The sequence below is a fragment of the Alligator mississippiensis genome, chromosome 5 (genome assembly GCF_030867095.1).
Source record: "Alligator mississippiensis isolate rAllMis1 chromosome 5, rAllMis1, whole genome shotgun sequence".
Lineage (NCBI taxonomy): Eukaryota > Metazoa > Chordata > Crocodylia > Alligatoridae > Alligator > Alligator mississippiensis.
This window is the reverse complement of record NC_081828.1, coordinates 88,738,817-88,764,055: the sequence shown is the minus strand read 5'-3', so window position 1 is coordinate 88,764,055 and position 25,239 is coordinate 88,738,817. Positions and strand designations below refer to the sequence as shown.

The window sequence follows — 25,239 nt, the reverse complement described above, 5'->3', positions numbered from 1 at the left end:
AGGTTAGTACTTGTAAATACAAGTGCTGTTCTGCAGCGGCATTATTTTCTGTGCAGCAACACGTGTAGATGCTGATGGGGCTGGCTGGGGACTGAGGGTTTTTCAGTGTGGGGGCTACCTGCTGTCTAACCCCTCACTTAATGGATCTTAATGGATGTCCATGGATGTAGTGGATGAGCATTCCAAAACCATGCACTTAAGATCAGAACAGCAATGCTACTCCAGCCAGCAAACTTCAAAACTTGTTAATTCAGGCAATGGGCTGTCAAATGCATCTATAGTGGCTGATCCTATTCTGTCATGGTCTGCCTGCTAAACCAGAGGCCAAGCAAGAATTCCACCAGAAGTATATCAAAGAGTCCTTGCTCTGCATGGCAGAAGGCAAACCCTGGAACTGTTCAACTGATTGTTATTCACCTTGTCAACTCAGAAAGTAGAAAAGCAGATTTTCATTTCATGGGGTAAAAAACAAACTGCCTCTCCCCTGAGATTGGTGTAGGTATCTCAAATTCAATTGATTGAGAAGTTCTTGTTCCTGCCAGAAGAACACTGGAGGAAGGCAACTGCTACTATCAATAGAGTCCTGCACTAAGGCTAAGTTGAAGCAGCAGCAGGAGCAGCTCCAGGCCTGGCTGGATGCAGAACAGAGGTGGAGCTGAAGGTAAGTACTAGAGGGATGGGCAATGGGGGAATGGGAGGAAGGGGGTTAGGTTGTGCATTCTCTCTACTCTCCCTCAGAGCCACATCTGGCAAGTCACACCCACTGCATAGCCTTCCCCGGGCACCCCTCACTGCAGGATCTTCTTTGTGTTTCTCTCACCACATCCCCTCCCTCATCTCACAAGCAACCCTTGCCTGGGGTAGGCAGCCGCTCAGCTCTAGCTTCAAATCTAAGACTAGACTCCCCCCCCCCATGTTTTTTTTTTGAAGGGGGGGGAATATCTTGTCTTGGATTTGAGTAAATATGGTTTATAATGATGATATACATTTTATCACTGTGCAACTCCCTTCCATTTCTGTGTACAGCACAGCACAGAAGTTGTCTATTTTAGCCGGCTTTTTGGTTGCTGTGCATTTTTTTACAAAGAGAATTTTGCAATACTCTACTATTAATTTATTATTATTTCTTATTCTGCTTATTAGATTTATGATCATCACAAATTAAGCTTTAATTTTAGGCTAATAATACATTTTTTAACGTTCAGGTTTTCAATGTTCTAAAACAGTGACATGAGAATTGAGTGCGTTACTGCATGAAGAGCCTTTTCATTGAATTGTCAGTCTGATTCACCTGTAATAATATGGCTTTACCTGTAAATAATATTGTTTCTTATAAATTTATTTTACACAAAGTCTCCATCTCATTCTAAAGAGAGTGGGTAAAAAAAACAACAATGGAACGTTTTTGTTTAAAAAAAAAATTAATCAAAATCAAAATATTTTGCAGGAATTAATTTATTTAATATTTTTTGTCTAAAAATGGCAAAACATTTTAACTATCATTTGGATTTTAAATTTATGTTGCATCATTTTTAATTTAATTTGTACTTGAATACAGTATGAAAATAAGAACAAAATTAATTGATTCAATAAAGTTATATTCAAACAGAACAGTTTAATGGTCCTGCATCAACATTTTTCAGAATTTCTATTTCATGGGAAATTGCTTATTTTCAGTTTCATTCTAGTTTGAAATGCTTCCCTTCTCCCTCCCTCCCCACCCCCCATGTCAAAATTCCCACATAGAGGAATTCCAGTTTTGAACCAGTTCTAATATACAGTATGCAGACCAAAAACAAGATATACAAGGCTATAAAATGGAAGCTTGTAGATTCTCAAGTAGCGCAAGAGGTTGCCCTGAAAAGGAGATGTGCCTCAAATAAAGTCAGGTGATATTCCTAACATTGTGTTATACTCCCAAAGTTCTATCAAAGTCTGGCCGCCAGAGATGCTCAGGGAGTGCATTGAATTAGTGAATCCCTTGGGCATTCTGGCCCTTGTCCTCAAGCAGAACAGAAACTATGAACATATTCTGTCTTGGAAAAGCCTTCCTAGTAGACTTTCTACTTCCAGAATCTTTTTGCCCTGAGTTTCTTTAGATTTACAAGAATGAATGCAGACCCAGGCTTGTTGCCACTTAAAATTCAAATGGCTTTTCAGTCGCCTGTGTTAAGGTAATGTGACATTAGTCTAATGCAAAGAAATGCATTATCATCTCTGGTACTCTGAGGAAGCTCACACTGAAGCACCCTGTACTGTACTTCACCACAGAAACAGAATTCCTTGTAACTTAGGGATATAGATCTAATAGCCTGCATGAGCAATGACTTTATACAAGACATGTTTTCAGGCTTTCCACATACCCACCAATGGAGCCTGCAATCACTGCAATCTTTGTCCCCAAATCAGAGCTAACAATCACTTGCTGGAACCAATTAGGAGAATAAAATGTAAGGCTGAGTGAAAGCTTTCTGTATTACTTTGAATTTCAAGCATCAGTGGCCTGGAAATAATCCAAACATGGGCAACAAAAATAGTAAAAGGCCAGAGCAGTCTCCATATACAGTGTGGAGTGAAACTGAGCAATTTAACATTAACAAGACTTATAATTAACTGCAGAGGAGCCACAAATTTTTAGGCAGGGAAAGGAAATGTTGCTATAGATAAAAGGTCTTACTGCCCTCTGAACCTTTGGCTCAGCTTCTTCTCAGCTGCACAGCAGGCCTTGGAAGCCCAAGCTCCAAGGCTACCAGCTCAGCAATGCTTCCCATGGCTTCCAGGCTTCTCAAGTACCCATTTGCATTAATGAAATGATGGGGATCTGAGGGGAGGGACAGATACCCTGGGGCTAAGGACAGGCATTAAAAAAGCCTGAGCCTGACTTGATTCAATCTTTGCAGGTTAATCTAACCTGCAGAGATTGAACCAGTTTGCAAGTAGATATATGTTCTCTTTTCCTTTCAGAAATGCAGGCACATGCCTGCAGTGGCTCAGGCCAGAAGCCCAGGGGTGCTAGAGCAGCCCTTCCCTTCCACAGGGAAGCTGAGATGAGGAGGGGGGTGGGAGGGCAGGCCTGAGTAAGACTGAGGAGGGGTTTAAACCCCAAACTTGGCCTGCAGGGTTCAGAGGGTGGGGGAAGAGGGAGCATAGCCAGACCACTGTGGCAGGGGAGGAGGAAAAGGGGAAAGTTCTGCCTACCCCAACAGTTCCCTGACAGCCAAAAGCAATTCTGGTACAGTGCTGCTAGCCCCAGAAGGGAACCACCCCTCTTTCCTCTCCCCCACTGATGCAGGGTAGGGAGGGGGGTTCTGTTTGGTGCTGGGGGGATCTCCCCCCTCCTCCCCCCCCTGCTGCCATGGGGTGAGAAGGGGGCTCTGCAAGGCTGCCTAGCCCTAGAGGGGACTCTTTCCCCTGCCTTCCCCCAGGGAGGGGAGCTCTTTTAGTGCAGGGAGGGGCTTCTCCCCCTCTTTCCCCTCCCCCCCACAGTGCTGGAAGGGGGTCTCTGCGAGGCATTGCCTAGCCTGGTACAGGCCAGCCAGGGCATGGGGAGTAGCTTCAACTAAGCCACAGCTGCCAGTGATGGCCCCACCCCCATGGTCTGGGCCGGCCTCAATCAGCCCCAGCCAAGGCAGTTGCACGGTAGAGCTGAGCCAGGCCACAGGGGTGAGGTAACCCCTAACAAATGCAGTTCAGTAATGGGGACACTGGGCCCTTTCAACAGCTCGGCCAAACCTGGCACATGCTACCAGTGGCTGGCTGGGCAGCGGGATACCCTGGCCAGCTTGGAGGTGCTGTAGGGGTTTGCAGCCAGCCCCCACGGTGGGCAGCTCCCAGGCTGTGGGCCCAGCGGCACCTCTGAGGCAGCCTGAGTAGCTCTCTGCCCAGCAAACCACAGGCCATGTGTGCTGCACCAGGCCAGGCTGCTGACAGGGCTCAGCATCTCTGTAACTGAGCTACATTCACTGGGGGTAGCTGCATCCTTGTGCCCAGCCTGGCCTCACCGTGTGGCTTCTTTGGCTGAAGCTGAGTGAGGCTGGCCTGGGTCATGAGGGCAGGGCCACCCCCTGGCAGCTGTGGCTCAGTTTCAGTTGCTCCCCATGCCCAGTTTGGGCCAGGCCAGACAGTACTGCAGAGAGCCCCCCTCCTCCCCTACCCCATGGCAGCAGGGGACAGGGGGAGGAGAATGATGGGAAGAGTACCCCCCTGGCACAGAACAGAGCCCCTCTCCCTGCTCCATAGGGGGTAGGGAGGAGTGGGGACAAGAGGCCTCCTCCAGAGCTGGGCAGCCTTACAGAGCACCCCCCCACACCTCACAGTGGAAAGGAAGGGGAGGAGGAGTCCCCTTCCAGTGCTGCACCCCCCAACCTTGGGGGGAGGAGGATGAGAGGAAAGAGTCCCCCCCAAGCATGGAACAGAGCCCTGGGATGGCCCCGTTAAGGTGACAGGGAGAGGGAGAAGAGTTATTTCCTCCCTCCATCCCTTCTGCCCTGCAGTCGGGGTATGCCAGCCCCAGGGGCCACCACTGTTGCCTCCTTCCCTCTGCTTCCTGGCAAATGGGGAGAATCCAGCTGCAGTGGGGAGGAGGGGAAGGAGGGAAGAATTACCCCCCGCCCTGCCCTCTTTGCTTTACTGGGGCCATGCCAGCTGGTGTCTCGCCATGGCCCATCCCTGCTTGGGCCAGAGAGCAGAGAGGCAGGGCCAGCCCTGCTCTGGAACAGAGAGCCTGGCCTAGCCCTGAGACCATGCTGGGTTGCTGAAAGATTCTGGTTTAACTTAAACCAGGAAAGGTTCTGGGACAGACATTGCATAAACCAGTTTGAGCTCAATCAGTTAAGTATGATACTACATTCAACCAGGTTTATCTCAAACTGGTTTCATCCGTTTTGAAATTGGTTTATGTGCACTGAATGTCTGTTGTGCTACAGGTTTAAACCAGTTTCTGATCATTTAAACTGGTTTATGTGTAATGTAAGTCCCTAGGCTGGAAGTCTTGGCACTTGGCGTATAGCCTTCTCATTCCATAGCAGGACATCTGGGATTGGTAAGATTGTCTAGGATTTCTAAGCTTTTGGCTCCAGACTATGGGGCCTTGAAGTTCTGAAATCCCTGCCATGAGCCTCCATCCCATCAGAAGTTCACTATGCATTGTAAATCTGCAGAACATTTTGATTTTGACAAATGAACATTTTTCATGAAAACCTGTTTCATCACAAACTTCCCAACCAGCTGTAGTTTTGATGTGTACTGAATAAAAATACCCACTCTTGGATGCTCACCAAAACTGAACTAAGCATTAAAAACCTTTACTATTTTCTCATAATTATAGTCCTGGTCCTCCTGCAGTTTTGTATCCATAATAAGCACCCACTTCATTGCAGTATTCAGAGTAGTCTCATGGGGAGTTACTGACAAAGTTGTTATTATCCAAAGGGTTTTTAAGTTTAGCCATCAAAATAGTGACTTCATTCAGTATAGGGAACCTCTTTAGACCTGTCATGCAATAAATTATATTTTCACCTCAGCTCTGCTACAACATCTAATCAGAAGCTTCTCCAAGCAGCAAGGAAGTGGGAGTATGTGTGGTTTAAAATGAAAGGGGCCATTTCTAAATGCCTTTGGTATGTTTTGACAATTTATCATTATATTAATTTGAATTCAGACAAACAACAGCTATTTTTTTGCTAAAATTTGAAGAAAGAAAAGGCATGGAAACTTCTAATGTTAACTCCAGTTTAAAAACATTTTTAGCTGCAGGAAGATAATATCTACCTACTGATCCTCAGCCTACCATCACCTGACTACCTGAGCATACAACAATCACAAGAGCATTTTATTTTCTCAGCACTGCTATGGGGGAAGAAAATATTATCTCCATTTTATAAATGGAGAACTGATGCACAGTGCAAACAATATTACGTGCCCAAAGTCATGCAAGAGGTCTATATGCAAGACAGGAATCGAACATTGATTTCCTAAATCTCTGTCCATAAGAAAAGCCTTCCTGCTTCTCTTCCATATATAAACACTCCTTACATGTTACACATTTATTTATTACAATCTGTTTTCCATAAATACAATTAGAAACATAAATCCTGAGAAAAGCAAAACTCAGGTGGAGAAACAATATTTTTTCAATGTAACAAACTCGTATGGAAAAAGCTTCTCATGTAGCAACAGCATAATGTAATGATGGCACTCATAAATTAATAATAGTGGTATTACAAATCAATGGTGACAGCGCAAGCCCTAACAAGCAGTCTAAATTTGCTGTCTTATACTAATGTTTCAGTCTTTTATGAGGACACACATTGAAACTTGGAGTGAGAGGTGGGAAACCTGCTGAGCCCAACCTGCTGCTGCATTTGTAAAATGGGAGTTTTAGTTAACTAACACTATCCAAATCAGGTTACCTATTTAGACAGTTAAATATTGGATTTTAGTGGCTGAATTTAGGGACTTGGTTTTCAAATTTTGTCTCACAACTTTACATTTTGGAATGGGTTCTAGGTGCTGTTAGCTTGCTCTGTTGGCTAGACCTCTTTGAATAATTGGGAAGGTCTTGGATCACCTGCTAAATAAAACTGAAATGTTTTGGGTTGATGCTAATTAACAAAACATTTAATTTGATTTGAAGCAAAATGTTTTATTTTTTTATTTTTGTTTTTAACTTCCTTTCATTACTTTAAAAAATAACTTTTTTTTAAACATTTGAAATAACATTTCAAAACACAAAATCAAAACATTTCATCCCAAAGATATTTTAAAAAGTTGGAGCCTATTCAGTTTCTAAAGAGGTGTAAGGGGCTCCTGGATAGATCCTATTCCACCCTACTCAACATTTACAAAACTGCTAAGATGCCAATTTTCTTTTTGCGTCCCCATTTTGGATTGAAATCATCCCCTGGCCTCCAGACTTGGCCTGTACTGCATGTTCTTAGAACAATCCACAATATTCACTCAAGCATTCTGTTCAAATTGTGTTGAGATTTGTTTCTACCTGTGAAAACACAAACTCTGTGAAAGTTTTTAAACCTTCGTGTGGAAAAAACACATACACCCTGGCTATTTGTTGTGGTGGAACCCATCTTTTGCCAAATAGCCCAGGATGTAGGTGTGCTGATTTTAGAGGGTTTCAACCTGTCTCCCCTTCTTGCCAGAAAATTGCCCTAACCACCAGGTCATAGGCTAACAAGACAAACTCTACATTGTCTGTTAAATCTGGAAACTTCAGAGTGGAAGGTTTACAGGGCCAGAAGTAATTCAAACAATGAAGAAGTGGGATTCTACAGCCTAGAGCCCTCCACTACAAGGGAGGGACACCTAGGCTCTAGCCCCTGATGGTAATGTTTTATGCCCTCTTCAAAGCCCCCGGCTCTTTTAGTAAAAGATATGATTTGTGCTTTCCTTGAGTTCAGGAACTTAGCTTTTCTCTTTTTTTTTAAATTTCCTTAGTGGGAACCAAACCCAAAAGTTTGGAATAAGTCTATATTTGTATTAATCTGTGCCTTCTTTTGACTCATTAATATGTATATTGCACCACTACAAAGTCCCTCTAGACTCTATATTTGCCCAGACTCCCTGAAACTTGGTGACCTGCTTAAGCTTTTATAGGTTTATCTATTAATTTACACATCAGGTATGAATTGGGCCCAATGAACCTGAATGCAGTGGAATGTATGCTGGTTTGAGGGAGACAGAAAATAGGAATGTAGGAGAAATGGGAACTAAAACAAGGGTATAAAAAGCTGTAATTGTAGTATGCCCTGCCCACAGTTTAGTTTATTTTAGTATCCCAGTGAATAAGTTATAGATTGAATCAGCTATTAGATAAAAGCGCCAAAAAGCCTCTCCGAAGCGTGCAGGCTTTGCAGATGCTGGGGAGTTGGGTCAAACTGACATGATTCCTCTTCTGGTAAAACACTGTTTGTTTGTTTGTTTTCCCACATCTGTCAGTGCCCTATATTTCATGGATAGCCTTTTATTGATCACCTTGTATTACCTTAAGTATAATCTGGATTTAGCTCTGGATGTTTTTTCCTAGGCTCATGTAAATGTGTAAAACTAAAATTTTCAGAATGCCACGTATAATGTGTGTGCATTTAAAAAGGAAAGAGAGTAAGGAATAGCAATAACTTCTATTCAGGTAATTCACTGTTCTTGACATTTTAGACTTCTTTAAAATAGGCACACTGCATGTCCTCAGAACTTTTTCTATACCTTTAAGAAATGAATGAAGTTACAAGAATTGTTCCATAAATATTATCTCAAAAAAATTATGTGCGCACAGTTTTGAAGCTTAAACCAGGTTATGGGGTTTGCTGATATTCTCAAACACAGACTGAGATTCAAAGAAACCCAAGTCAAGTTTGGAATAAGTCTGAGATTTATGTTATTAAATGAAAACCAAAACATTTTTGAGTTTCAGGGTTCATTAAAAAAAACAACAAAAAACAAAAAAAACCTGCTAAAGTTCTAAACTCTAACCCTTTTTCTAACGCCTGGCAAACTGCCACAAAGTTGTTACTTTATATCTTGACAGTCAGACCAATAATGTAACTTTAAAACCAGAGTTCTAAAGGCTGGTCTTGAAAAACCATGCATATTGAAACCTATCAGAAATGTCCATATGTCCCTATAAACCTCATGGAATTTCACATAGCCTTTATTCAGTCCTATTTTGGGACACAGTTATGTCAGGGTTACCAACCAATTCCTTTTGGCCAGAAAAGACAGCTAGAAAAATGACAGAAAATGAGAATAAGATTTGTACTCCGGAAAGAATGTCCTTTTACTGCTATTTAAGAAACATTCCATTTCCATAATCCCCAAATGCCTCATTGCCAGAACAAGAGATGCATGGTCAATTTGGGTAAGAATTATTTCATTGAAACAGTCTAGTTTTTGTATGAGTCTCTAATGAAACTCAGCGGTCTGTTCGTGTCTCAAAACATCTGTCCTTTGGATTGGAAAAAAAATGAAAACCTTTTATATATCTGTTAAAGAAAGAATTTTGTCCTGCTAATTTACCATGCAATGTGTTCTAGCCAAGGGAGACTGTTAAATATATGCATTAATGGATTTATAGACCTTATTAGGTTCATAAAGATGAAAAGAAATCCCTGAATTGTTTTATATATTTCTTGTTGCCCTTCATCAACACAGTTATTCTGGGCTAGCTAACAAACCTTCCTGGTCCTCTTTTTCTTATGATCCTTTTAGCGCAGTATCGTAACTAGAGGGGGGGCAAGCAGGACACCAGCTCTGGGCTCTAGCTATAAGGAAGTGTCAGAATCGCCCCGCTTTGCGTGTCTCTCAGAAGTGTGTCTGTAAAGCAGGAGCCAAGTGGGGCAAGCAGAATGGTGCTCTCCACTTTCACCCCTCAGAGAGTCTTTGCCATGGCAGGCCCTACACCCAACAGAATAACTGGAGGAGGAGGGGAATCAAACAAAACTTGGAGTCTGCCAACACTGCTACAGCAATAGCATCTGTATTGACTGCAGAGAGCTATGGTAGGTAAAACCTATCTTCCTCTCACCCCCCTGCCTCACCCTGCTCCAGCCTATCCCAGGCACTGAAGGAGCTTGCTGTGCCTCTTCTAGAGAACAGTACAATCCTGTGCAAGTACAAGGAAAAACCACACATTTCCCTGAACTACCTAAAGAAGGGTAATTTTCAATCTTAAAATTCAGTATTTTTGGAATGAGAGATCATTACTGTTTACAGCATTACCAAAGCAGTTGATTGAAAAGATGTAAATATTACAATTTTGCAATGGAAAAAGGATTTTTTATGGAAAGTTTTATAAAATATAATTCCATATTATAACCAGCTTTGCTGAGCAATAACAATAATTTGCCAGAAGCAAAACTGGGTTTGAGGGCATAAAAATCATAGGGCTGGAAGGGACCTCAGGAGCTTATCTAGCCTAATATCCTGCTCAGGGTAGTATCATCCTTATCTAAACCACCCTAGACAAGTGTTTGTAAAGTGTTAAGAATAGGTTAGACAAACAACATTCTCTCATAACTACCAAGTACAAGTGGAAAAAACATCAAAAACACCCTAATTTGCTAATGGTAAAGCACAGGGACAAGGGCACTGCCAATGCCCTTTCATTGAAAAGACTCAAGAGGACCAAGGAAGAGGACCATACCCCCAATTTGGAGGAAAGCAAACCCCTTCCCCTCTATCTCCTTTCCCACAGTCCACATTGATCTGAGTGTGCAGTAAAATTTCAAAGGTCTTGGATCACCTGCTATATAAATTGAAATGTTTTGGGTTGATGCTAATTGGTCCCAAATATAGGAGTTGGTCTGATACTGAGTGGTCAAGTGAGATCCTCTAACTAGAAACCTTTTGGTTTAAGTCCAAGCAGGAGCACCAGCACTTCTCAGTCAAAAATCCCTAGCCTTGGCTGCGTCCAACACCCAATGCTATGGAGAAAGTCAAATAAAAAAAAACGAGTAACAGGTCACAAACCCAGTGGTTACCATGGGTCTCCGGTGCCTAGGGGCCAATGCCTGCACTTGCAGCCCCTGGGGATGATCTAGGCAGGGTGTGGGGCCCCTTCTCCCACCCCACGGCACTTCCACAGGGGAAATTAACATTGCAGCACACCAGATGCCGGTGGAGGGGCAGCAGTTGGAATTTTTGACCAGAACACATAAAGCAATGTGCAACCTGCCAGGCAGGTGGGTAGCACACACACCAAATGTGGGAGGCACTGTGGCCTCTCTAGCTGGTGCCCCCCCTACCCCCGGCCAGCACCCAGGGGCCATGCCCCCACCAGCCGACCCATCTTAGCTGTTGTTTTGGTATTCTTAAGTAAGTTTCTACCTCTCTTACTTAAAGAGACAGCCATGAAATTGGAAAATGATTTATACGATTTAAAGTCTACGACTGATTTCTGCCCCACCTAAAGAGTATGAATTCCTCACAGTTCTCATGCTCAAGATTACCCTTACAATCTAATTTACAAAAGTCCATAGATTTCAGCAGCAAAATGATCTGTCATGAAGCCAGCACTGAAGCTTGACTGTATGGCTAAGAAAACAGCCTGCCCAGCTCTGAGCTAGAATATTGTCAATTTGATATGGCATCCTCACTGTTGCTTTTACAATGTTGCTTCCAGCAGTCTTCATCTAATTTAGGGCTGCAGCTGACCTGTATTGCCTTGTGCCTTTTTTTCTAGACTTTTTTCTGCAGATGAGTAGTTGAATACTCAATGGTTTAGCCAATACTACACATTGGATAATTTTCTGATCTCACAGCTCAACTTGTACCAACCCTGAAAGAAGGGGAAGGTGAACTTAAGGTTGGTTATAAATCGACTGCAAATGTCTTTGCATCAATATATGTATTTAAGGACATGCTGTATTTCCCCAAAAGAGACAAAAAAGCTAAAAAGAGACAAGATTTTGAAATATATTTCAATAATTCAGCTAGTGCACCTTCTCTTGTCAAACATTTCAGGCCAGATTCTCTTCCATCTATTAGACGCATCTTTTGTTTGTTTGTTTGTTTGTTTGTTTTTTTGCTTGAGAGATATTTCTCATCACATTATATTGGAAATCTCTTCCAAAACCTTCTAGGATAGGTGATTATTTCAGAGATGTTTGAATCATTCATTTTGATTACTATGCAGTATACACTTATCCATTTTTGGGGTTGCAAATGGTTACTAAACCAGTTTAGATTCCCATGAGTGTATTTATATTGTGTGTGTATTTGCTAAACAGTTTAATACAAATAAATTTCAGCTCATGGGTTTTTTGTTATATGTTGACTTTGGTAGTTTACTATTAATTGTCTTTTATAGTATATAATTAGTCATGTGATATTGCTTCTTTTCTACAGTCTCCCTTCCTGAAACAAGACAGTAAAGATTAAGAAATAATGAAGAACAAGTAATACTCATCTAGAATGGCATTTCAGTTAAATAATCATTTATATTAGTCTTGATTACAATTCTGAGATTCTTCAACACTTTGTTATAAAGAGAAAATAATTTTGTCACTTATGTAAGAACAATTCTTGTCTGAACTGAACAGCTGAAGTTTAGTTCAATGTTCTTCATACAAAAATAGCATTCACCCAACTAGACCACAACAAGAGGTTATCTATATTAGGGTCTAAAAATTAGGCAGACAAGGTTCTTTGGGTAAATGTGATATCTTTTATTAGACCAAGTAAATAGTTGGAAAAATTGTTCTTTGCAAACTTTCAGGCACAAACACGCTTCTTAAGGGAAAGAGACAGTCTGCTGGTGAATTGTGTGCTGTCTTGGGTAGAACAGAAGCCAATATGCAAAATGCAGGTCTGTGAAAATGCTGTGAGGATCAGAGGGATAGGAGACAATAGGTGAGACAGGTAGTATGGGGAAAGGGGGGATGTTGAACTGGTGTAAAAGAATGTAGCTGGTAAAATGCAGACAGTTTCCATCCAGGAAGAGCACACACCAACTGCAGATGCTTCCTCAGCCTGATGAAGTGTTTCTAAACCCAAAAGCTTGCTAAAAAAAATTCCCCAACTATTTAGTTGGTCTAATAAAAGATACCAGATTTACCCAAAGAAACTTGTCTGTGACAGGTTACCTGGGGTTATTAGATGGCAGGCATGTTATAACATGCCATAAATCCTATGTCTATATTTAATGCATGATTTTTTGTATCCTGTAGATTTACAAAGGGATGTTCGTAGCATCATCTATGAAAGGTGTTTTGTAAATTCCTTTTGAGGACTAGAACTGAGAAATTGGAAAAAGAGTGGTTGTGAGAAGTGTGCAGCCACAGGTAATTGGGTATTTTTGTCTTTGATAGATTTTTGGTGTGCGTTCATTCTGGTATGCAGTTGTTGCTTGGTTTCTCCTACATATTTTCCTTCAGGTCATTTAGTGACCTGGATGAGATATATTGCATTTCTGGAAGTTCAGGTGTAAGATTCAGGAATAGTGATGGTTCTGTTGTGTGGTATAGTTATTGTGAGAGTGGTGGAGATGTATTGGCAGGTTTTACATTTCTTGTCTCTGCATGGTCTGGATCCATTTAGTGTGCTTTGGGCCATAGGAAATTTGCTTCTGGAAACCCCCAACCCTGCCCAGGAGAGACACAGTGGGAAGGGAAGGACCTGAGGCTTTTAGTCAGTCCCAGGTCTTGGGTCAGGCTCACTTTCCTTCTGGAGCCTGTAAAGTTGTAAGTGGGGCTTGCAGGGGGCTGAGGAGTTGTGGGCCAGGGCAGGGGGGAAGCTGGCTGGGGGCTGAGGGATTGGGGAGGTTTGCAGTCAGTGTGGAACTGGAGGCATTTGCAGCTGTCTGGGGGGGGGGGGGGGGGGTTACAGCCAGCTGGGGGCTGGGGGCTGGAAGCTTGGGGGGGGTTTCAGCCAGCTGGGAGATGGGGGGCTTTACAGCTGGCTAGGAGCAGGGGTTTTGCAGTCCCCTCCCCCCGCCACTCCCAGCTGGAGTGCTCAGCTGACTGCAACCCGCCCTGCTCCTGGCTGGAGTGCCAGGCCAGATGCATGTGGAACCTGAGCAGTACTAGTGGCACGACCGGGCTCAGCTCCTCCATATGCGTCTTCCCTTAAGGGTCAATAGCGCAACTCACTGTCCACATGCAGCTGCTCAGGCGGCCACTCTACATCTTCCCCCAACACCTCCCTGCTCCCTTAGCCCCCAGCCAGCTCCCCATGGGTGTGTGTCCAGTGTCCACACACACACACGTGTGCATGTCCAGATGCATACACACATGTACAGACATAGGTGTGCACATGAGTATGCATACATGTGTATACATGCACAGGTGCACACATGCACATACACAGATGCACACATGAAAGAGGGGCACCAGCAGTGCTGGGGAGACTGTAGGGGGGAGTGAGAGGCACCAACAGGGCTGGGGGGGGGGGCTTTAATTTAAATCATGGATTGGTGGATTTTTATCAGAGAATTTGTGATTTTATCATCAAAGAAAACCAGGATCCCTGGATGAGGTTCGGCGCTTGTTTAAAGGCTAAGATGGGTGGTTCTGGAATGATCTCTTTAAGAATTGGGTCTTCTTCTAGTATGGGTTGCGATTGTTTGAGGACTTTCCATATAGGGTCCAGGGAAGGATAGTGTGTCATACCTAGGGAGTGTGCAATTCATGGGGATTTTATTTTTGTACTGCAGCAATTTTCTCTGCCTCACTGCCACACATTTGCATTTTCACAGACCTGCATTTTGCATATTGGTTTCTAGTCTACCCAGGAGAGCACACAGTTCACCAGAAGACTCTCTCTATGCCTGAAAAAGGCTGTTTGTGCTTGCAAAGAACAATTTTTCCAACTATTTAGTTGGTCTAATAAAGGTATCCCGAAACAATTCCATGTAAATGCACCTTAAGTCCAAGGTTTTCAAAAATGGGTGGAAACAGCTCTTGGAAACAGCAACTAACTGGAATGATGTTCAAGCAGGCTGAAACCCCAGCAACTTCCTCTAAAGTCAGAAGAAACTGTAGACTGCTTAGAATTTTTAAAGAATTTAGAAACCTAATTCAAATTTTAAACTATTGGCCTCAAAATCCTAACATTAATCCTCTTCCAAATCTTCATCTGTATTCAGACTGGTTACCTTTAAACTGATTTATTTTCCTCATGATTCACTGGAAAGCCTTGCTGATCTAAAAAGATTTGAGTGCACTTCTGCATAAGACTTTTTTGTTTCGCATTTTGGAACTTAGTCCTAAGTACAGAATGAGAGGTCAGAACAAAGGAAAATGATTTGGCACATATACATTCAATTAATAAAAATGGCTAAATGGAAAATATAATTCTGGAGGTTACTAAAGGAAAATATAATTTTTATTGGGTATAAAAATTGTTTTAACATCAGATAATTTAGCCCACCCAATAATAAGTCAAGTAATAACTTTTTTTCCCTACAAACCAGAGACTAATTCCATATAATAAACATCTGTGTTTATTGCATAGTAGGATGACAATATAATGGATCAATGTATAGACTTAAGAAAAGATGTTCACTTAATAGTGTAAACATATGCTTAAATAGATACTTGACATTCTTTGCAGTGATATTTTGAAAAAAAATAATGCATAGTAAATAAGAATAGTTGCATAACAGAGTAAATAATGAGTCGTAAAATGTTAACCCTTGTAAAACGAGTCAAGAAAAGGGCGATATGGATTTGAACTTATCTACATTGGAGAAGTACAGGAAGAAATAAATGTAGGTAGAATGGCTAAATATATCTCCAAATTATCCCCACTGCTTTCAGTACTGTATTACTAGGAATGAATTTGACCCATTAATTGGCCATGAAGTTTTCTGGAAAGTTGACTGTGATCCCCCACATCTGCCTACAGTTATAAAGGAGGGTGAACAAGGAAATGAGTTATCGATTTCCCATGGAAAAACAGAGTAAACTGTATTTTACCTTTTGCTGGAGGCAAACGTAGATTAATCATTTTACCAGAGAAACCTGCAGATTTTCCAGTTTTTCAATGGGCTTCCTGCAGGCTGGCACAGTTCCAGTCTGCAGGGACCTGGAAGGGAGCAGGAGGAGAGCAGTGAGACAAGGGGTGCCACGCACATCTATAATGCACATGGCCCCAGGCAGTGAGAGCAGCTCCTGCAGGTAAGTGTGTGTCGGGGGGGGGGGGGAGAGAGGGACTGAGGCCCCCATATGGAGGGAGGGAGCTGGGGAGGGAGCTGGGTGGCTGCCCAAGCAGGGGGTAGTGGAGATTGGGGTTTGGGGCCACAATGCATGGCTGCAGGGCCCCAGTGGGGAGAGGGATGGGCCCCCAGGTGGCTTGTCCAGGGGTGGGGGGGTGGGGCTGGCTCCCCGTCACAGTGCACGCTCCTGAGAGGGGCAGGGTGGTACCTGCACCTCGCAGATCAGTGCGCAAGGCAGACACAGGCTGCGAGCATGGGCTCCCACCCTGCTGCTCTCCCCTGGGACCTCCACAGCCCAGCAGGCACAACCTGGTGTGGCAGGGCACAGCAGGGCCATGTGGAGAAGCTGCTCACCGCTGCGAGCTCCCCGCTGCCCTGGCGACACATGTCCTGCACACAGGGCTGCTTTGAGGGGCACAACCCCACACTGATGCCCGCATTGCAGCCCCACTTGCAGGAGGCACATCACCAGGGCAGCGGGAAACTCAGAGTGGTGAGCAGCTTCTCTGTGTGGCCTCACTGTGCCCTGCCACGGGTTGTGCCTGCCAAGCTGTGGAAGCTCTGGGGGAGGGCAGCAGGGCAGGAGCCTGTGCCCACAGCCCGCAGCCCACAGCCTGCAGCCCACACCTACCCTATGCACAGATTTGGGGGATGTGGGTCCCCACTGCCCCCCTCAGGAGTGTGTGCTGTGGTGGGGAGCCAATCCCATCCCCACTTCCCACAGCAGGCAGTAGGGAGGTATGGAGGCAGGGGGCTGAGAACCCAGGTCCATAGCCCTGGCAGCTGGGGGCCCCATCCAGCTGGGCTGGGGGAGCAGGAACTGTGAGTGGGGTGCAAGGGTTGCCAGCAAGGATGTGGGGGCTGTGGGGAGAATCAGAGGCTCAAGCAGGGCTGGGGGGGGGGAAGCTGGGGGGGGGGGCTTTAATTTAATAACAGATTTTGGGGGGTTATTAGAGAATTAGCAATTTTATAACAGGGACAACCAGGATCCCATTCATCAAGGGTTCAACAATGATCAAAAAAATGCATGGGACCCACAACAGCAAAAAGAAAGGGTACTATTGTGTGTCCATTCCCTGCAAAAGACATGAATATTAGGTACAATTTCCTGCATTTCAGAATATTTCAACATATATAAAAACAAATCTTTATGCAGAGGGAATAAAATCCACTTCCATGCTGAGTGCCAGTATGAGTTCTGTTAAGCTGAGGGAAGCTTGGATGCATTTTTGAGGCAAGGATTATTAAAATCTAGTCCTAAAGGCTTAAAGATACCTTTTGTATGCCATAGTCTTATTAAAAGTGAAGTCTATAGGCCTATATTAAAGACCTGTTAAATAGCTGTCTCAGAGGATGTCATAGTTTAGTGGTCATTATACAAGGGACAGGAGTCAGAAGTTCTGCCACTGAAATGTGGCACTTAACTTCTGGGGTCACATTCCCCCAGACAGGAATGTGTGCTCCCTGATGATAACTAGCAGCAGTATATATTTGTACCACTGCTAGTTGTCCCTAGGGAATGCCCCTGCACACATGCTCTGGTGCACAGCAAGTTGCCCTGGGTGTGGTAGGGGAGGCTGGGGCAGCATTTGGGCTGATCCCAGCAGCCTTACCTGTTGTCCTGGGGGTCTCCCAGGGCTCCAGCAGTGGTGATCTGGGCTTGTGGAGTCTGACTGGAAGCCAAAGTGTGGCTCTGACTGGCCAGGCTCCAGTTTCAGGTGCTTCCACCACATGCGCCACCCTGATTTATTTCTAGTAGGTTTTTTTTTGACACTAGGATCTCCTCGTGTCAGAAAAATCCACTGTGCTGAAAATTAGCAGCAGCACGGTGAATACCTGCATGTGCAGTGCATGTGGTTTTCAGTGCCCTGGGAGGCCAAAGTGGTATTAGGCACCAGCCTGCCATTTGGATACTTCAACCCAACATTTGGGTACTACAGGCTTCCACCTAACACCTGTTCAACTGCCATCCAATTCCAGAGGCACCTAAAGTGTATCAACACCTGAGCTTCTGATGATAACACAACCTTGGTGCCCAATTTTGTCCTAGGAAATCTAAGTTTTGACAGTGTTGTACCTATTTCATGACTAATCCTGGACCATAGGAACTTAATCTTTCCTTACCCGTCTCACCTGTGGAGCTGGATGCATGAGGTGTACCTAGATGTTAGGGCATGATACATACAAGGTGGAAGGATGGGTAGGGGAGTGGAAGAGGAGAACATAGGCTCCCACCTCTGCTCCAAATGCAGTTTACATGTATTTTACAGTCATCAGACAAAATCCACTCACCAGACTTTGTGCAGGAACTGATTCCCCTTTGCTGGGCATTATGACACCACAGTACTCCTTGAGAATCTAGATTTCTATGCCTCTATTTCCCAGTCTGAAAATTGTGAATATGGCCTCATTTTGTAGACAGTCATGTGGCCCTCAAATTAAAAATATTAGTGTTGTTTTTTATATGTTTTACTTGGCAAATTTTATTAAGTGCATAACAAATGAATAATATTGTGACTACCAGGTTTAAACCTTTTTCATTAAAACAAAGGGGTCTATGTTACAAAGTCAATTCCACAAAAATATTCACAATTCTTGGATGATTTCAAATCAGCACTAATTGTATTCTCTGACCAATCCTATCCTTCAAATACTTCTCCAAATATGCAGATTCTATTTCTCATTATAACTGCACACAACATGCTGTGATCTACTATAAATAACCTTAGGAAATTCACTATTTGCCCCAATTTGAATTTGGAACATTCAGCAAATGTAACAGCTGCATGCTGTATGGAGTAAGGGACATACAGTACATATGGATACAAATCACTTCCAGCTAACTTTTTATTGCTGTAAATTATGTTTGTGGCTGGATTTGTAATTAGTGAACAGAACAGATGGACTTGGTTGAAAACCTGAAGTGCTTATAAAATGAACCATGCCACCTAGTGATTATTAGCTTGAATGGGGTTTGTTCATTCAGGGGCACTTATACATGCAATGGGGTTTTAGTCCTTAGGGTTACATTCTATGCCCCTAAATTGAAATGGTGCTTTTTTTTTAATTTAAACCCACCATTTCAATGTAAAGGGTTTATTTTTCCGTCACTGTTATGGTAAGGGGCCCAATCTTTTTTTATTTTTTTTTTTTTGGTGGAAGCTGTCCACAGCTGGGGGGTGAGCTGCTGGTGGGCCAAGCAGCTCCTGAGCTGTGGGAGGCCCCAGTCTTTCCCTCCATGGTGACAGCACCCCCTGGAGCCACCCGAGCGAGCAGCTAGTGGGCCAGGAGCTGCCTCAGCTTGGAGGCAGCACCTGGCCCAATACAACTGTTCCCTGACCCCGAGCTAGGGCAGCACCCAGCCCAATAGCAGACTGCTCAGGGGTGCCACCACCACAAAGGGAAGGACTGCCCACTCCCCCCCGCTCCCCTCCCCCACACAGGTTAGGGGCCACTTGGCTGGCTTGCAGCTTGCCCCACGGCTGCAGGAGAGGTGGGCAGGCTCCACCGAAAATAAAAAGGATCGGGCCCCTCACCACTTCTGCCTCCAGCAGGATCCTATTTTTCTGCAGAGCCTGCCCACATCTCCCATTGCTGGGGGGTAAGCTGACTAATAGCTGCAACACATCCATGCAAACTAAACTACGTAGGAATATAGTTTAATTTGCAATAATGCAAACTCATTTAAACCTCCCAAAACTCTTGCACGTGTACAGTGTGCACACAAAATGACATTTTTGTCATGTGTACATGGTGATGGAATCATATGTACAAGTGCCCTAGGGTTTTGTTTTTATAGAAAATATCACCTCAAAATCAGAGGCTTGATATAAGGAAGGGACTATTTTGTAGCGTGTGCACAACAAGCAACCTGTATACATGGAAATAACATTATTCTTAAAGTATCTCCAAATGGCATGAGTAGATCGTGACAGCCCAGTAGGGGGGCTTCTGAGCTGAGCCACCCACCTCGCTGCATCCGACCAACTTCCAGGCTCCAAGAGCCTCCCCAGGGGTGCCTCACATCTTGCCGCCCCCCTTCCTGGAGCACACCCACCAACCTGGGGGTAATGCCACCACCACCCAAGGTCTGGGCTGATTCTGGCACTGGGAAACACAGGCATAGTAGCCCTCAAGGGTACTCAACCCACTTCAAGAACTTGGGGTGCTTCCCTCAGTCTGAAGCACAAACAGTGGTCTCCCTTAGTCTGCCAAACGAAGGGGATGCCAAGGCATAATCTAGATCCACTCCCAATAAGTCTCCCACACTAGGTACAAAGGGAACTTTATAGGTTACAAGGAATAGGTTTGGAATAGGGTACAGGGTAGAGCAATATCAGAGAAATCCCATAGAGCAAACTGGCATGGCTGGGAAGCCTTTGATTATGCATCTGAGATACTGCAAGCTATATATCTAATTATATCTCAGGTAGCTTACTCACAAGTAACATCCAGAGGCAGGTGGAGATGCCCTTTGGAGGCAGGCAGTCCATTGATCATGAGTTTCAAGAGAGAGAGCAAGTTTCAGATGTCCAGCTTCTCTCTAAGTTTTCATCATGGTCCCTGCTCCTCCTCCTGGGCAGTCCTTAACTGATATAGACATTATGGCCTCATTTACCTGGTCCAATGGAGGCCAGTACCTCGTTGGCTGCCAGTCAACAATTTGAAATGCATCACTGGTTGCCAGGTAGACCAGCATTACTTAGAACAATAGGGAACCTAAGCCCCTCACCCAGGTATATGATGCCAGTCACGTAGGCACAGGGAGCAGATGTCCCCCCTCCCTCAGGAATGTATTCAACTCAGGTTACAACTCAGGGTTACCTAAAGAGACAGGATGTCTGCTCTCTGCAGGGACCATGTTAACCAAATTGTCACATAGCAGAGTTTTTGGGGAAAGAAAGAGGTGGCATTCTGTGACATAGCCATCATAATGTAAGTCAAAATCTAAAATGCAGTCCTACCCCAGAAGATTTCTTGAGTTTCAAAAAGGTTTGACTCCTGTGAATTTTCTCACTACAATAATTAAAACACTAGCCTCATTCACTCTATTTCTCTGAAACAACTGTGATTGCTGTCCAGTATCACCATATAATATATGGAAAAATAGCCAAGTAGTAAGTGCAAAGACACTTGACCAACATTGTGCCAGATACTAACAGCTGTGTTATCATTATTAATCTATGGTAAGGACATGGCATAGCAATTGCTATGTGTAGAGGGGAGAGGACAGGACTATGAATCAGGCATTTGGGGTTCTATTCTTGGCTGCAGCAGAGTTATTTATTGTCACCTCTCCACCTCTTCATCTGTCTTCTCTGTAAAATGGGAATAATAAATTATGCTTAGCTAACTCACTGGGGTGTTGTGTGAGTTAATTCATTAACATCTGAAGGCTATGACACCCTCAAAGGGAAGGCATTATATGCAAGAGAAAACAATGACAGTCCGTATTGGTTCTAAATAGCAATTAGAATACCAGAAGCAGAATGAATGTGGTTTTCCCATTTTCACTTAGGTTCAAGTTCCTAGTAAATAGGGAGTAGTTCTACATATATCTTGCAAGCTAAGATATATGTAGATATATCTTCCTTTGGTGGCTAAATTCTGTTCTCAGCTATACCTCTGGAAACCTGGAGAAACTTCACTGATTATAATTACCATGGACATTTTAAAATGGATTTGTACTGAATTAGACCTGAGCTATGCAACTCTTGCTCACTCTGGCTAGAACTTAAGCCTCAAAGACATTTAGGTACCAAGGCCCTGAACCTCAAAGGTAATTAGGTACTTCCAACTGGGTCAAATTCAGTCCTTTCAAATCAGGGGGAGTCTTTCTTTTCAGTGTAAGGACATCATGACTTTCTGCAAGCAGTTCTTTTGTCTTCCTTGGACCCATCTACAGAATTAAGCCACTGTTCTTTGTGAATGAAGAATTTGTCTTTTAATATATTTGACAGTTTAATTTACAATAACCTCTCTGTCACAGTCATAAAAAAGAGGTAAAATGAGAGCATTATTTGAAATTACATTCTGCATGGGGGAAAATATTAATTCTCAAATAAATATAATTATATCCACCAATAAAAAAAATCCATGATGAATTTTATAAACTCTTTTCATAACAATTAGTAGAATTTTAATAATAATTTCTACTCATTTTTAATAAAGTATATTTTAAAAAACGTGTATCTTACTGATCACTACCCTGCATGATGTTGTAGTTTCAATTCAATGGATTGGAACTACAGGAAGGTAGGTATATAATATAGTTTTATTACATGTAGTTCTGTGTTACCTGCTATTGACAGGTTTATTCATTTGAAAAATCATCTAGGGCCAAATCATAATGGCATTGAAGCCCAGGGCAAATTTCAGATCTACTGTAACAAATTTTATCCCATTTTCCTCTTTTCAAAATTGCCATAGACAGAAAAAAATATTTCATTTAATTGAATTTGGAGTAGGAGAAGAAACGGCCTGAAGAGGGCTGTGGATCCTCAACATGCCCCTCTAGTTCTAGTTCTTTCACTGATCTATGGTATTTTCTGCATGCAGTCATTTAACATTTCCAAAGGGAGTGTTTCATAGAAATGTGTACTTACTGCTCTTGTACACACGCTAGCTTATTAACTCTTACACCATCCTTCAGAGATAGGTATTGTTACATTCTGCCTTTTAGATTGCCACAACGAGGGTATGTACAGACATTTGGGGAGGTTAGGGGGAGGTTAGATTGAGTTAAAAATGGCCACCCGATCTCAGGTAAGTCAGGATGGGGAGGCTATTGGGGGCAGGGAGGGCTTAGGAAGACTGAAGGGGAAGCAGACTCTAGGGGGGAATTGGGGGAGCAAGTGGGGTCCATGAAGGGGATCTGAGAGTTTGTGGGGAAAAGCATGGTCTGTGGAGGTATCACAGGGATTTGGGGGTCTAGCACAGTTCACCAGGGGGGATGATGGATTGGTGGGGCATGTCAAGTAGGGACTACGGGGAGGGGTTGGTGGGGATTAGGAGAGATTGACAGGATCAGGGGGACTAGTAGGATATTTAGGGGGGTTCTTGGAGATACTCTGTTCCCCCCTGGAACTAGGGTCTATTTTTAGCCCTCCAGACCTCCCCACCCCCAGATGAACAACAACCCCCCCAAAGCAAACCAACCTCCTCATCCTATCTGCTTATCCCCCCACTTTGACCTCCGCATCTCCCATCATGAGCAAGTGCTAGTAAAACTGGTACAGGGAGGAATTTTCAGGATGGTGGTTTAATGGGCTCAATAGGGCTGGTTGATCTGCAGGTGGGGAGGGTTTCCCGTCTTCAGGAGTTGGCAGGATTGGGGTAGGAAAAGTACAGCCCTGGGGCCAGCAGCTGGCTTTTCTTAGCCCTGGGGCTGTGCTGGAAACTATACAGCTGTTTAGTTAGACTGGTCTTGCTGGACCTGATCTAAGTTAGACTACCTCAGAGGTACAATTAACTGAAATCACATTGTCCACTTGAACTAACACAGAGAGGGAGAGAAAGAGAGTCAGAGAGAAAGATGGGAAATTAGCCTTTTTCCAGGCTCCAGGCAGATAAAATAATGAAACTTCCATACTGGGAAACAACAGTAATTAGCAATTTATAAAGAAAAAAATGTTTTTCTAAGAGAAAATCTTAACAGATGGCAAACTGTGTTCAAAAGTAATAAAAAGTAAGTATGATGGAATAGAGAGCATAAAAACAGAAATGAAATGGCATCTCTTAGCTAAAAAGGATAATTGGGTTCCTTAAGGTACAGCACAATGTAGTGTAACACCCAATCACACTTGTGGGTTATGTGTGGTAAAGTGTGTGCATTTAGTTGTTGTATGTATTATGGGAGGTGGAGGGAGGGTGGAAGAGGGCCACCTCCCCTCCCCTTCATTATCTCCAGAGCATTGTCTTAAGATTCCTTAAAAGAACTTTCAAAACCAGTTTAGTGACTCGAGCAAATTCAGGAACACTGACCACCTTTGAATTGGTCTGCATTACCAGTGTTCAAATGATGCTGTTTCTTGATTGGAACCCTGTAATGATGTCAGAAAAGTTATTTAAGGTGCAGTCCACTTAGGCTGGGATCTCTTTTTTCTCCAGGAGCTGCTGAAAGCTGAATTGGGAGCCAGAAAACCTGCTCCCCATGGTGGGCGGGCGGGGGGGGAGCTGTCTCCCCTCATCTTCTCTGGAGAAGTAAACTGAAGCTATGTGAAGGGAAAGCTTTAGGTCCAGGGAGAGAATGTCTGTATCAGAGCTTGAGACTGCTGTTTTCTCCATCTCTTCTTTCCCCTTTTATTTTTTTCTGGGTTTTGAGTGTGTTAAAAGGGGGGGGGGGAGGGGAGTATTAATCCCTGCAGCAAACTAGCCCAGGTTGAAGCCTAGCAATTTTCCTGCTACACTCTGGGCCAGGACTGACAGCCTGGCATATTTTAGCTGTGGTCGCAACTTCTTTTGGGTTCAGCATAGTTGTGTTGCTGAAGCCCATCTGCATGCCTTGTTGTCAGTTTTGGCCATGCAGGCCTTGAGTGGGGCAGTACCATTTAGGGGTGACGCATAGGGGTTGCAGGTACATGTGCACTCCCTGAGTGTGGCGGTGTACCCCCTGCAAAAAGGCTGCTTGCAATCCTCACTGGCTGCTACCAATGCTGCCAGTAGTGCCTGCAGGTGGTCACCAACCCCTGGTCGGTGCTCGCCACCCGCCCTGAACCCACTGCCAACAGTGCCAGTGGCATCTGTGGGAGCTCCCCACTCACCACTGCCATGCTCCCGCCACTGCCGCTGCTGCTACAGCTGTGCTACCACCACCACCAGTGCAGCCGTGCACCCCAGCCACCAGGGGCATGCACCGTTTATGGTACCATGAGTGTATTAATCCCTAGTGCAGACTGACCAGGAACAGTGTCCTGTCAGTTACCAACCTCCTGTAGTGGGGATCATAGTGTCTCAGCATGGTGGTATAGAAGAATGGATGTCTAGGCTGCAGCCATAAGTTTAGGCCCTTTTTGCTGTTTCACACCTATTGTATTTCACCCCGCCTGTGTGGGACTGAACCTCAGCCATATGTTTGTCTGACAGATTTGAGCCAAGGTGAAAAAATCCCTGGCACTTGTTGTTGTTTATCCAGGCCTCACTGAAGTATAGGCCTGGCCAGCTTTTTGCTTCCCAGTCCAGGCTCAGCAAAATAGCCTCCTTTTGTCCCATTTGCAGCTTATGCCCCAATCAAGCAGTATGGATGTAGTTCAGGCCCTTGCCAAGGTAGGCCTGGCCCCTCTTTGTCGTTTCTTAACTGTTAGGTACAGCATAACAGTGTAGCTAAGACTAAATATCCAGGCTGCAGCCAAATAGGCTACTGCTATTTTGTTGTATGTTCAGGCCCTGGTGCAGGACAGGCCTGAGTCCCCCTTTCATTGTTTTACAGCTGTTCTGTCCCAGTCTAGCTGTCTCACTGAACCCCACTGTACATTTGCTGCATGTTTGTACCTGGCACAGTTTGGACTTGGCACATGTTTGTCCTGACCAAGCAGCGTGGTTGGTGCTGGTTGCAGGTCAGGTTCTTTTGCTATTTG

At 44.1% G+C, this 25,239-nt stretch overlaps 1 long non-coding RNA gene across 1 annotated transcript in view; it reads right to left on the bottom strand.

Moving 5' to 3' along the window:
* Positions 1 to 20,212, bottom strand: part of LOC109282314 (uncharacterized) — a 157,284-nt gene extending 137,072 nt beyond the window's left edge. The window contains exons 1-2 of the long non-coding RNA XR_009462235.1: positions 20,107 to 20,212; positions 15,426 to 15,534 (exon numbers count right to left, since the gene is read on the bottom strand). This is a non-coding gene — a long non-coding RNA (uncharacterized LOC109282314). The remainder of the gene's footprint in view (positions 1 to 15,425; positions 15,535 to 20,106) is intronic.
* Between the last annotated feature and the right edge of the window lie 5,027 nt (positions 20,213 to 25,239).